Raw genomic sequence first — 14,746 nt, 5'->3', positions numbered from 1 at the left:
TAAATAATTTAAACTCTGTGAGAAGCAATAGGGAACTGAGACATCAACTCACCCAAACCCTTGCCCCAACTTCCCCTGGGCAAACCCTGGAACCCCAAGGAGAACCCAATGCTCCCATATTGTAACAACAAAAGTGAATTCAGAAATTACCTAGCTTCCCTTCTCAAATCCACACTGCTATTAAAAAAGAAGAAAAAATTCCAAAAAGATGTCAGTTCAAAGCCAGGCCTCATATTAATCCTAGGACATTCTTAACATTCAACTCTTCCTTCCCAAAGTAAACACCATTAGAAACCTTGAAGACACTCCTGCCATATTCACAAATCTTCTTTAATCCCCTATGTGATCCTGATCCAATAGCATGACTGCTATGTCCCACAGGCAGCATCACAAATACCAGTGGAAAGGGCCACCATGGCTTTGCCCCATAGATTAAAAATACCATTAACCAAGTAGACCATGTTTTATTGACTTTCTTTTTATAGAAATTTCTCTCCTGGTCATCTAGTTCATCCTGATCTTTTCCATTTCCCTATAGAGAAAGAAAAATAAACTAAACAATCCTCACTAAAATCTTATATTTAGCAGAATGAAGCAAGTGATCACCCAAAGGGAGTGTTTACTCCTTAGATAGTGAATTAAGGCACAGTACCATAAGAACTATTAGTTTTAGGCCCAATGCCACCCAAGTAATACATCTGAATAGAGGGTGGGTCTGCCCCTGGGCAAAATTAAACTAGAGATACCCTTGATAGCAGGACTGACAGACCATGTAAGCTGTGTAGCTGGCCCACAACTACGACTCTGTTGTGCCTGTGTTCCCAAATTGCCCCACCTCCCCAAATTGGGCTAATCACAGATATAGGCAAATCTTCATTCTGACACTCCACTCCCCGCGTCCCCTGGCAAGGTGCTCCATCCCCTTGGATATCTTCAATGGCCTTCTCTGAAAGTGATGTTACTTGTGCAGTTATTTCTTGTTATTTTCAAAAGTAACTTTAAATATTTATTTTCTTAGGGATTTTAATATTCTATGCCATTTTCTTATCAGTCCTAAGTTTTTCCTGGTTGGCACACCCCCACATACTAGAAAATAATGGAAGAGGAACAAGTAGTACAACAAAAACACAGTGAGGGCCCTTCTACACAGCCCTATATCCCAGAATATCAAGGCAGAAAATCCCACATTATCTGAGCGTGGACTCAGATAACTCAATTCAAAGCAGATATTGTAGGATTTTCTGCCTTGATATTCTGGGATACAGGGTTGTGTGGAAGGGCCCTGAGTTACTTTTTTCATCATTGCAATGAGCCACAGAAATGCTTTACTCTTCTAATGCTGAGAAGTAATAGAATGATTTACTTTAAAAAACTAATTACTGGACAAAACAGGATTTTTCATGGCCAGAAATAGTCTCTTTGTTGGTCCTGAATGGCTGCTGCTAAACAAAAGGATGTCATGTGTTACCATTTCTAGTGTTGCTGTCCTCTGAAGCAGTCCCAAGGCAGGGGACAGGATGAGTGGAAATGGAGAGATAATGGTCTCTATTAGAGTCCGACGTAGTTGATTTGCTGTAGTTGTCTGTGGGTAACTGCAACATTTGGAGGTGCTTTTCATTCTTGTGGAATGGAGGACCCCTAGATTCTTTCTATTGTGAATCACTTCTGTTTTCAAGACATAATGAAAAAAGGTCAACAGAATTTAGTAATAGTGTAGTTATTATGATGGTTTACTCGAAGAAAAAGCTGAACAATGGAAGCAAAATAGAAGGCTGGAAAGCTTATTATATGCCTGTGATTGGCCCTGTTTAGATGAGCATATGCACAGTGTATTTGTAGTAATTTTCCTCCATTTTGGCTGAAGCAGGTTTCTTTCTACAAGAAGAACACACTCTTTTATTCTTGGTTTCATTCAGGTAATAGTCAACCCAACTTGTCCTTGGTATTTTGTGATAACCTGCTGAGGAAATGGCTCCAAATAATGACAAATGGGATTTGGTGAAATACTGTTCATGTTAATACGGCCACACAGGCCCTAACAAAAGCTCTGAAATAGGAGCAGCATTCTGCTGATCCCCTGATTTTCCTCAATATGGTTCCTGCAGAGGCACAATAATGAAAAGAAAAATAATAAAGAAGCCATTTAAAGATCTGCGATAGTGCTTGGTATGAATGTTTCTTTAAATGAGTCTGGCCATGAGAATATAATGTATGTCCACACAGCACTTGCATTTCACACGTACAAATGAAAATAGTTCATCAAGATAGTATTTCCAATCTGTTAAAAACATTCTTTCTTCTCAATCCAGCAGTTCAAGTGAAAAACGACAACAGAAATTAAGGATGTAGTTGGAAAAGAGAACCAAGTTGCTTTCACCTCTGGAAAAGAGCTTTCTGATTTGTCATCTTTCTTGCACAGTGTGAAAACGAGTACTTTGCTACTACTTATGTTGAACCCGATTTCCAGATTAATAATTCATTTCACTTATTCTACATACTGGCACATTTTAATATTCTCAAGGGCTAGATTTATTCCGCCTAAAAGTATCTGAACATAATCACAGCATCTTCTTCTCTTGCTAAATGTCATAGTTCTAATAGGAAAGGAGTTTATAGTTGATACCAAGAAAATAAAATAGCACAATGCTCTAGCAAAAATATATTTCATTTCATAAGCACATGTGTGAAATGTGAATGTTATATGTGTACATCATTTTTGAAATGAATTTTTCATTGCTTTGTACTGACAGCCAAACTTACATTTTTGCCATTTTGTATTATAACACCTCTTGATCACATTTCCTTGAATGGAGAGATGGCACAAGGGAGCCTCGTGTTACGACAGCTTCACAAGCTACAAGTTTGTTTCTGTGCACAACCCAGATTACAGTGTTTGGCCTAGAATGCCCTTCATGATTTGGGCCATGTTATTTGGAAGATTGTATTCCTTCAAAAGACCATATCACATTGTAAAATCTTCAGAATAGATTGTGAAGGGAGGTTATCATGAATGTCTTAGGAGATGTTGGTATAAGGTGATCATTAAGCAGGACCAAACTGGTTTTGGCCCAGCTGGATGGTCATGATTCTGCTGCAGGATGAAGGCAGGTGGCATATAGATTTTCAGCTATGTGTATATGTGCCCTATGTGTTCTCTTTCCAAGCTTTCCATTCACATTTGATCTTCCTGCCACTATCAGTCGGCTTTCTGTGACACAGTTCCTCTGCCTCTTATATATAACCTTATCCGTAAATAGTTTCAGATCATTAGAAATTATGCATTCACATTAAACTCAATTGTTAGAGAAATTTCATTTACATATGTCTCTTGTTGCAGCACAATCCAATTACTGGGAAACCACATGCAGTGAGATTTAGCTGCTGTTCCACAAGAGTAACACAATTCTGCCTTCTTCTTCTTATCATGAGAACATCCTGCTTTTAGTGGAAGTAGTTGATCTTTTATAAAAAAGATTATACTCTGAAAGTTAAATGGAGAGGATATCACTTCCTCTTAAGTTCAGTTTAGCATTTTGATAGTGATAAAATGTATTCAAATGACAAAAAATTCTAAATTGTATGCCTTGCCAAGACAGAATAGAAAAGCTGGTACAGAGCCTAAGGATGGTTGATGAGTCACTTTCTATTTTTCTGCAGTGCTATACAAATTGCAGCCAAGTGGCGAGTTTTGCCAAGTGTGAAATTAATCTTTCTTCTTGGTAACATTTTGTTTCAGCAGAGGGCATAAGGAAAAAGGCAATAAAAAGTTCAGATTCATAACAAGTCAGACAGCTTGTCAGAATATTTCTGCTTTATCATTGCAAACAATGCTAACTTCAGACATAAGGTGGAAGTAGGTAATTCAAATTATCTTCTCATTTATTCAGTCACTCAAAGAGATGTGAGATGTCTTTCTTTAAAACATTTTAAAGTAGGGAATCATGTTCATTGGCTTTACTCGCCAAATTTACTTCAGTGGAAAAAAGCTTACAAGGAATGCATTTATTTATAATAAAATTCCATAAAAAGCTCAGCATGTTTCTGCTCTTCTCAACTAGCATAGAGTTGAATATAAGAAGGTACAGCCTATTATAGGCACTTCCATACAGAACCAACAGAAGGAGCCAAGGAAGTTATGCTGTCTTTCTTCCTCTAGTTTTTTATGTATTGCACTTCTCATGAGAAAATAAGAAATGTTTTGATAGACAAAAAAACAAAAACAAAACAAAACAAAACAAAAAACACACACAAAAAAACATACACAAAAAACAAAACCCAAATGAAGGTTGCTAGTTCAGGATAATTCAAGGTCTGTAAGTTTTCAGCACAAAAGCTGGGACCAGGAATGACCTCTGATGATGTCATTAAGTGTAATGCATAAAATATCAATTGAGTGGGGTACATCACTGAACCCCATTCAATTGAACAACTTTTGGCCAGTTTCCAATTTCCCTTTTTTGGACAAAGGCTTGGACTTGCCACTCCAAGTATTCTTGGAGGAAAGTGATTATCTGTATCTGGTGCAGTCTGACTGTAGGCTAGGTCATGGAACTGAAACAGACTTTGTTGCCTTAGTGGATGATCTGTGTAGAGAACGTGACATGATGAGTGTGTCCTTCTTGGACACCTCGCAGGAATGGGTCTTGGAGGTACTGTTTTACAGTGGCTCCAGTCCTTCCTGGAGGGTCATTCTCAGAAGGTGTTGTTGGGGAACACCTGCTTGGCCCCGCAGACTTTTTCCTGTGGGGTCCTGCAGGGCTCAGTATTGTCCCCCATGTTGTTTAATATCTACAAGAAGTCACTGGGAGAGATCATCCAGAGTTTGGGTTTCAATGTCATCTGTATTCAGGTGATGTCCAACATTTTAACTCTTTTTCACCTGCTTCTAAGGAAGCTGTTCAGGTCCTGAACTGGTGCTTGGCAAGTGTGACAGCTTGATGAGGGCGAACAAATTGAAACTGAATTTAGACAAGACAGAGGTACTTCTGGTCAGTCGTAAGGCCAAACAGGGCATAGGGTTACAGCCCGTGATGGAGGGGTTACACTCCCCCTGAAGACACAGGTTTGCGGCTTGGGAGTGATTTTGGACTCATCGCTGAGCCTGGAACCCCAGGTCTCGGTGGCAGCCAGGGGAGCTTTAGCATAATTAAAACTTGTGTAACAGTTGCGCCTGTACATTGGGAAGTCAGATATGTTTGGCATTAATTTTGCCATGAGTATGTTGGAAACCACTTTGAATCCCCCCAAGGGGTGAGAAAAGCAGCATATACATACAGTAAATAAATAAATAAATAAACAAACAAACAAACAAATAAATAAAATCCCAATCCGTTACTCAAAGCTTGTTATTTAGTTGCCCCACTTCCCCCTCCCCCCAAATATTGTCCTGCTTGGAGGTTAGGACAGAAATCTGTGCTAAAGGAGGATTATTCCTAGATAAAAGTGTAATGAAGCTATTATTTCTGTGGGAAATAGGTAAATGTACATTTAATCTCTCCTATTTTCTTTTAGCCAAAAGGTGGATGCAGACCACAGAGGACTATGAAACCTGGTGCTACAATGACATACCACCTTATCACACTGGGTCAAACTGCCCCTTTGCAGCACTTTGGGGACAGGTTCTGCTGAGTGCCATCACATGATGATCTGCAGGTCCCACCCCATTAATGCTCAAAGTACCGAGAAAGCATCGCAAGATGCTTCCTTGGTCACCACACTTGGGTAAGTAGTTTTTGGGTAACTGCAATGGAACTGCCTTCATTTTTAACCTATTTTCCCCTTCTGATGGAGCAAAGAACAATGCACATTGCTGCCCTTTTCCATGTCTGATGTGAACAGGATACCAATGCATCTTGTTTCATTTCCCCAAAGGAGAGAAGGAGGGAGGGTGCGTGGGCACTATGAGGTAGAAGTGGAGGAGAGTGACAAGGGCAGGAACTGAAACTCACTAAGCGCCTCACTGCTGCTCAAAGTCTTGCAAGGCTGCCATGGCCACAGGAGGCTGCTGTCCCACTCTGCTAAGGTTTTGAGCAGCAGCAAGGCACTTGGTGGGTCCCAGTTCCTATCCTTGCCCCCCCCCCCTCCAAACATCCTCCTCCAGTAGGGCCACCTTCTATCTGTCCAGAGGCCAGAAGCAAGAAAAGCAGGAGGGCAGGCAGTGCACGGGGCCTTGTCTCTGGCATCTCTCTGCCTTCTGCAGGGAGACAGAGAGGGGAGTACTGCCTGCTGCTCCTCTCTCCAGTAGAATCATAAATACAGATTTATGAATCACACTTACGATTCATAAATGATTTTTATTGCACAGCACTATTATTTACTAGAGGTGTGTGAAAGAGCTGAAATATGATTAGCAATTCATGTCAGAGATTTCGATTTGTAATCCGAATCTCCGAAGCTTCGTAATTGCTTCATAGGAGTTGTTCCATTAGTGGCACTGGGGAAAAATAGAAAGGCTTGTTTCACTATCATTTTTATGGCTATCAGGATGAAACTTGGCTCACTTGTAGGCAATATTTACAACTTTAAGCCTGCCAAGTTTTGGAATATTTTGGCCATCCACTAGTTTTTAGGAAACTTTTAAAGTTTTTACAAATAATTTTTAAATTTTTTAGTCCAATAGGCCTTTATTGGCATATATAACAAGACAGTATAACATACAGTAAAAATTATAAAAAAAGAAACATCACATTTGCTGCATGTTCAGTTTACAGACTTCATTCAGGAACCTTGCCACTGAAAGGCAATGGTTAAAATCTTGGCAGTTTAAAAGCATAATTACTTTGTCTGGGTCAGTATGGTTTTTCAAAGAATCTAGCTAGATCTTAGTTCCTGGTAAAGTGGGCAGTGCAGAAGAATATGTGGGATGGAATCCAGTTGTCCTTTGCTACAGGGACAAAACCTCTTATCGCTTGGTTGACCATTGAGTCTTTCTCTATGGAACTCCCTCCTCCTCCCCAAGGAGATTAGGCTGGCACCCTCACTAGCCGCATTCCGTAAGGAATTAAAGACGTGGATGTTTCGCCGTGCTTTCGATTGACGACTCCTATGACAAATGGCCTCTATTATGACTTGAATTGTCATTCAATTTGATGTCCTAGATTATATTAACTGATCCTGTTAATTTGCTGTTTCCATTATTTTTTCCTATGCCGTTATACATTGTCATCTACCTTACTAAACCCCATGTAAGCCGCCCCGAGTCCCTTCGGGGAGATGGAGGAGGGGTAGAAAAATAAAGTTCTTCTTCTTCATCATCATCATCATCATCATCATCATCATCATCATCATCATCTTCTTCTTCTTCTTCTATGGAGTGGAGATGGCATAATATTAAATCTCACCAGCATGTTGGCTCTCCTGTATGAGGGGTTAGTGAGCATTGCAATATAAAAGACTGGGTTTCCCTGTATGAATGGGATTGCCATGTTCATAGGTGAACAGAATTTATTGGCCAAGCTCACTAGTTGTTTATAATCCCTTTCTAGCAATCTCTACTTTTTTAAAAATAAAAAGAGGTATCCCTTTGAATTTCTACACAGTGAGACAAGTAAGCAGGGCATCAATCCTGCAAAGTTTCAGAATTGATTTTAAATATTTTTTTCAATCTAAGCACCTCCCCAGCCTTTATATACCTGCCTGTCTCTCAGATCCTTCTGTTATCAACTTAGTGTATTGTTGTTGTGTGATTGCCTATTCCTCCCCCCCCCCCAATATGAAAAACAATACAAAAAGCTCTATCTTAGCTCTGTGACTGTCTGTTGGTTGTGATCTATTTGGCTTTTGAACTTTTGTTTCTGATAAAAAATGTGTAAAGCTTGTCACTTCATGAAATTGCTTATATTTGTTGTGTGGTAAGAAAAGTAACATACATTCTGTTATGTTCGTGCAAAACCTCTCACCCATATTTAGCATGTGATACACTATCCTATCATGATCTTCTTATATTTCTCTTTACCATCTTTTTGTCAATCTCTTTCATACTTGCAGAGAAGGTAGAATCAAACTTTTGGAAACTTTGAGATATTTGGGTTTATGAGGGTACTCTCTAGTGCCATCCATTGGTATTCACCATCTCTTTAAAATGCCTATCATTATCTTTTCATCAAAAACTATAAGGTGAGAATTAGGCAACTAAGAAAAATGTAAACTCTGCATAGTGAACCATGAAAACTGATGCTCAATGTTGCTGGCTCTGTGATGAGCCTATATTGATCATATTGAAAGTATGTCTATTAACCAGTAGGTGCCAGACATCATGCTGTTAAGTCATCGAGGAAAACCCAGTGGTATGTAGGGATCAATGCATTCTTCTCATCCATCCCAAACAGTAATCTATTAAGCGACAAAATCCTATTTCCATGCAAGTCTTCTATCTTGTCTTTGCATTACCGGAATGCCATCAAACCTTTATCTTGTGTGATCTTTGTTTCATGCAATACTAGATCCCTTTCTTTGGATTATAAACAATTGCCATCTGAAATATGTGAGCTGATATTAACTGCTGATTAATTTGAGCAGTTAACAAAATGATAATGAGAGATTAAATCCTTGTAATATGGCATGAAAATGCTGATGCCCTGGACAGTTGCTGTGGTAAAGGTGAATTCCACATAATGGATGATTAAGAAAAGGACAAAGATAATGAAACAATGTGTAATATACACAATGTCTATTATACCAGTTGCAGTGTAACAGCATTTGGAATACTATGCCCAGTTTCTTTTAGCCAAATTGTTGAAATTTATGGTATTACTTTTCATAAGAAGAGTTTTCATCTATGCAGATAATAGGTATTTTTGAGAGCTCTTCCAGATGTAACTAAAACACGAGCAGAAGCAGAACCCAAAACCCAGGCTTTACTTGTGGGGGTGGTTACATACTATCCTGATTGAAATCCTCATGCATCATTTCCTCCATCAGGAGGATGTGAGGAGCGGCTCCATGGATGCCAGGGACCCTTTTCAGTAAGTTGTAGGGGAAAAATTTGGGGCTTGGGAGAGGGATGGGCACCCTTTCACACCTTTGGGCTCCAGGAGCCCAAAGTGTAAGATGACAGTGAGGATTGACCCCCTGGAAACGTGTGATACATCCCAAGAGTAAATCCACACAGGCCCAATACCTCATTAGACCCGGGGCTAGATCTGGATCTAATGAGGATCCAATGAGGTTTTTAATTAATGCAGAGTAAACTAAGAAACCCAGTTTATTCAGCATTGATTCATTTTTACCGGAGGTGTCGTTTGGATGCCTCCGGTAAAAGCAAGACATGTCTTGAATTAAAGGCTTGTCTGGAAGGGCTCTTAGTTCATATATTGTATGGTTATTGTGTGGCTGTTGTTTCTTCTTTTAATAAAATCTATTGTACTGATACCAATGCAGGGACTTGAGACAACTTCTGTAAGGTTCCAAGGTAGTTTTTTCAGCAACAACCTTACTTGCTCAAACTTCAACAGAATGGCTTGCTTGGTAGCTTTTCAAGAATTACATCTCATTTTTCCATTTTCTAATACTAGAAATCCTGGAACATAAGCTACAGTCCTGGAAAAGCTACTTGTACAACAAATAAGTACCTGAAATATATTTGTCTCACATGTTCCAACTTTGGGTAGTTCTACACAGGAACATAGTGCGGGTGGAACTGGCATGAAAAATGCTGGTTTCGAACTGCATTATGGTTAGACAGGGCCCTCCCAGTCCAGCTGTGCCAAAGCTGGTTTGGCACAGCTGAGAATGGGCCTGGTTTTCACCCTCTCTGTCACCAACCAATTTCCCCTCTTAGGAAAAAAAAAAGGAATATATCAGATCTCTACTTTCTGATCCTTTGCCATGTGACCAGCAAGTGGACTTGGGAGGAATGAGTTGCCCTTCCCAAGCAAGGCAGTTGGTCACATAGACCAAGTAGTAGAGAGGCAGGGAATCAAGTACATATGCCCCCCCCCTTTTTGGAGAGGAAATGGGAGGGGGGCAAAGAGCAGAATTGACAGCCACCTCACCTCCCCAGGCTTCCTGAGCCCAGGGAGCATGGGGTGGCTGTTGGGACATCCATCCCCTATTCTGCATGGGAATTGGGGGTGGGTGTTGCAGGATTAGGAATTTCCCTGTGTTTTTAAAATCCAGGATACAATTGCATTAGGTGGCTTACTCCAGGTTAACTCAGCTGCACACCACCTTAAATGACTCTGTAGAATTTTCCTGTGTCTCCTAGTTTTTCAATCCCTCATGATAAAACAATACTGACCATACTCTAATGTTGCTTGGGCACACTGAGCCCTAGTTTACATCTGTGACATGTTGCAATGTATGTTACTTTACTACATATACAGGTGTTCTATGTATAGTCTCGGCTAATGGTTACAAATCCTAGCTATTCACCAAAAACTATATGCTGTATATGCAATGAGATAAATATATCCCAGATATTTATTTATTTATTGTTCCCAGTTGCCATTGGTAGAGGAAATTAAATGAAGTGGGAAGAACCTTGGCTAGCTAATCTGTTTTAATTTCAGGAAATACACATTTTCAGAATGAAAGAATCAAGGAAGCAGGAACTGGAAAAAACTTCTGTCTTCTTTGCCCATCAAGGTTCAGGCATGGGAAGTAAAGCTAATTGCCTGCTTCAAGCGCTGAGTCCCAAGTGCTGGGAACTGCTGGCATCCAGCCCTGAATTCTACTTTAGCAGCTTGTCATTTCCAACTTTGCTACCTGAAAGTAGTTGAAAGGCTGTCTTCCAGCATCCTCACACAAACCTGAATATTTATGGTAACTGAACCCTTAATGATGGGATAATGGTGCTTTATCGGCAGTGAAATGACAAGGTCACTTTTAATTAAGCAAAGATCAACCTCACTCTGTGTTGCAAACTCTGATTAGGTTATTTCAGATTAATATACATTTTCGGAGACTTGACTGAAGTTAGTAGTGTTAAACACCAGCTGTGCTGGCAGATAAGCGTGGGATATAAGAAGTAGATAGTATTCACATTGAAATTAGCACTTGGCACAATATAATTCTCTGATTGCAAACTATGTGAAGTTGCCTGTGCTAATTGGTTGATTTTATTTGAAGCAGATGTTGTTAGCTTTCCCACTAATGATCTGGAGAGAAATTCTTTTGAAAGACATGCCATGTTAGGTTCTCTGCAGTATAATAAGCTAATTACAACTTTAAGTACTTGCAGTAATTAGCACAATGTGTATAAAGTGTTCCCGATCTTTTCACCCTGCTGCATTATTGTTAGGGCATCTTAAAAAACAACAACAACAAAATGCTGGCTGGATTTCATTTCCTCAGGATAGTTGCCTGTTTTCTGTCTGTACTAAAAAGATTCTAAAATGAACCTTTATTCTTCTTTTAAATCATGCCCAAGAAACATCTTAACTTTCCTGACACATTCATCTCCTGATTAACATAATTAATTTTATTTTCCTTCTCTTATATCCTTTAAAGTATACTTTTGTTATTTTTTTAAAACAACAACACAATTTTCCCTCTAATTAGCATGTGCAGGCAACATATCATTCGTGTTTCATTGATTTAGGCTTCAATCCTATGTTCTGTCACTTGGGAAAAAGTTTCATGAAGCTCAATTGGAAACAATGCATTTGTTTCACAGTAAATGCAAGAAGAATTGTTTCCAAAAGTCTGTTTTGACTTTATCCATCTTCAAGATATCCTCCCAACAGTTCTTCTTGTCTGTTTTCAAGATATATTTTGGTAAATAATCAAAACTGGAAATCTAGAACATTATGGTAGTGAGAAGATTTTATACTGCATAATGTCTACAACCTCATCACACTGGAGGATGGATCCAGTTTAAATCCCGTTTCTGCCTTCTGTAGAATTTGGGGTTTGTAGTTCAGTGAGGTCCAGGACCCATCTGGCTGAGCAGTTTAAAGGTCCTCTCTAAACTACAAGTCATAGAATTCAGCAGGAGGTAGAAACTGGATTTAAAGTGAACACATGCTCTAGTGTAGTGGTTCTCAATCTGTGAGTCGCAGCCCTTTGGGGGTTGAACAACCCTTTCAAAGGGGTTGCCTAAGACCACTGGAAAACAAATATTTTCAATGGTCTTAGGAACCAAAACACTGCTCCTCTATCTTTCTCCAGGTCTCTTACAAGTCGGTATGGAGCAAAGGGGCATGGAGCAAGACCCTCTGGGGATCCCTCTGGATTGCAAGCTTGATACCCCACCTGATCCCGGGAGAGATGGTAAGGCATGAGATGAAGTGTGGTTATCTGCCAGGAGCTAGGGGAGTGTGGGGGGAAGGGGCCCCAGAGGCATAAGAGCTGGGCCAAAAATGTTTATGCAATTTTATATAAGAAATAGATATAGTCTATAGACAAAGGATACAAGTTACACAGAAAATCATGAAAATAGGTACAATTTATTGAAGGGTTAAATATGATAGAATCTTTGGGGGGGGGGGGTTGAAGCTGGCACTGGTCCGGTCCCAATGCCTCAAAGTTGTGAAAGTCCAAAAAAGGGGTTTCTTTTTTTAAAAAAGAAGCAAAAATCATATATTTATTTTTGGTCCCTTGGTGAACTATAAATCTTCGGGGCGGGGGGGGGGGGGTTGTCACAGCTTGATAATACTAGTACATTTGACTTTGGGCTGCCTTTGAAAACTGTTTGGATACAGTAACTAGTTTACGATGTGGTAATAAGTTTATAGAAAGATGCTGTACAAAAATGCCTTTTTCTTGCAGTTTGGGGGAGAATACCCAAGTCAGCAGCTCTAACGGGAAGATGGCGGTCACATGGACACGAGGTGGCTGGCCCAGTTTGGGTGAACAATGGTTTTTTAATAGCCTCTTTGGGTTCTGGGGCCTGGGACTGGAAAGAAGCCTGTCTCTGGGGCTGCCATGAGGTTTTGCTCTCCCTTTTTGGGTTCTGGGGCTTTTTGGATGGGAGGGTGCACCCTAGGTTTGTGTTCCAAAATATGACTTTCTGGGGTGATTATATTGCCTTTGGGGTCAGATCTTTTTGCCCAAGGGGAAACAGTAGAGGTGTCTCACAAATAGACACCGGCTCCCAGCTAAGACCCCAACCAGGTTGATCCCCCTTTCTAGCATATTTTCCAGGTTTAATTCTAAATACCTAACAGGTCAAATAAAGTGGCTTTTACTTCATCCAGCTTCATATGTCTGATCTTATTATTTCAGGGCTGGTCATCAAATGCCTTGAGGCCAAGTAACAACACAATATGGTTGAGATAGCAGAAGTTACTACTGAGGAATCACAGGCAAACTAGGTGAAACTGCTGAGTTAATTGAGTGTAAACTTCTTTCCCATTCTGAACTCATTTGCAGCACTTAAAGTATGCTGAGGATGAAGGAGAAAAGTGGGTGGAAGAGAGAGAAACTAGGACTTGTAAAAAGTAGCTGAACTTTTGGGACTGTTCCTGCCAAACTGGGACAGTTGGGGGGTATTTATTATTTTTAAAATGCATTAATAACCTTTTTGTTATAACCAACATAAAAATACAAATGCCAATCCAGATTTAGAGTTTAAAAATATCTGGTGCCAGGGTGATCTGCGATAAGTGCAAAAAGAAAACTTAAAAGGAAATTTTCACAATGATTGATGAAGCCCCTAAATTTTTGTTTGCCACCTGTTGCTGGAGCTCCTTCATTTTGTCTTTCTGTAGATGGAACAAAAAATAATGTGTTATAGCACTCGAATATTCCAGGAGTAAGGCAATTATACTAATGGATATATTAGACCAGAGCTTCTTAAACATTTTTCACACATGACCTCTTTTGGCCTGGGAAATTTTGATGCAACCCCACATATATAAGTGTATAACATAGATATAAAGATCAAAATTTACTGCTAAAAAGTGAGCAGTTGGAAGGCTTGCTAAACAGGCTAATTTTCCTTTTTATGAAGTACAGCTGAAAATTTTTCTACAGCCTACTCTAAACACTGCACATCAGATTTGAGTAAATGTTTAAAACAACTACTAGGTAATCTTCAGCAAACTTTTACTGTTGCCATTTTTTTGGGATACCAAAATTGAGCTAAGGGGACAGGAACCACAACTGAAGAAGAAATGTGCTAGCTCAAACTATTTCTTATCCAAATGCAAAAAAGGAGAAAACTCATTAGTGGATAATCCTTAAACTTCAAAAGTTTCCAGTTTACTCAGGACTAACCAAGGAGGTTGCGGAAGGTAATCAGTACCTATTCCTGGGCATGGGAGTCATTGCCCTCCTTTGAAGTCAGACTGTGATTTGCCCAAGATCACCAAGGGGTTTCAGGGACTAAACTGGGGTTCAAAACCCAGTCTCTTAGATCTAAACCGAATTAAGAGAAATGTTGAATTTCTTACTGTTGACTATTGTGGAATAAATTTGGTTTACACAAGCAAACAAGAAAATTTGTGGGATACATTTGGTTTACATGAGAAAACAAGAAAACAAGCCATTTATACATGAATGTGTTTAACACCAAACATTTCAGAGGAAATGCACCGGAAGCCTGACAGTGGATGACTGGTCTTATCTAATGAGTCTGTTTCTAGAGTGTTAATCCCTGCAGTACAGCTTCTAGATTGAGAGAAACCCTGTTCCCACAATCCTCCTTTGCAGGGGGACAATACTCTGCCCTGAGAAAGCTCACTATGGAAGCATTACCTCATCCAAGTGCCCTCAGTGGCGGAACATACTCCAAGGTCAGGACACGGTTTCCTAGCAACTAATGAGAACTGATTAATCCTTTTGTGGGTGTGACACATACCACACT

The 14,746-nt window shown here is 39.8% G+C and overlaps 1 long non-coding RNA gene across 1 annotated transcript in view; it reads left to right on the top strand.

The window, feature by feature from the left end:
* The window catches only part of LOC137096630 (uncharacterized), a 31,649-nt gene extending 18,518 nt beyond the window's left edge, over positions 1 to 13,131 (top strand). Inside the window, exons 3-5 of the long non-coding RNA XR_010909561.1 lie at positions 5,512 to 5,721; positions 12,109 to 12,210; positions 12,709 to 13,131. This is a non-coding gene — a long non-coding RNA (uncharacterized lncRNA). The remainder of the gene's footprint in view (positions 1 to 5,511; positions 5,722 to 12,108; positions 12,211 to 12,708) is intronic.
* The last annotated feature ends 1,615 nt before the right edge of the window (positions 13,132 to 14,746 follow it).

The sequence above is a fragment of the Anolis sagrei genome, chromosome 3, assembly GCF_037176765.1.
Source record: "Anolis sagrei isolate rAnoSag1 chromosome 3, rAnoSag1.mat, whole genome shotgun sequence".
Taxonomy (NCBI): domain Eukaryota; kingdom Metazoa; phylum Chordata; class Lepidosauria; order Squamata; family Dactyloidae; genus Anolis; species Anolis sagrei.
This window is presented reverse-complemented; position numbering and strand designations above follow the sequence as displayed.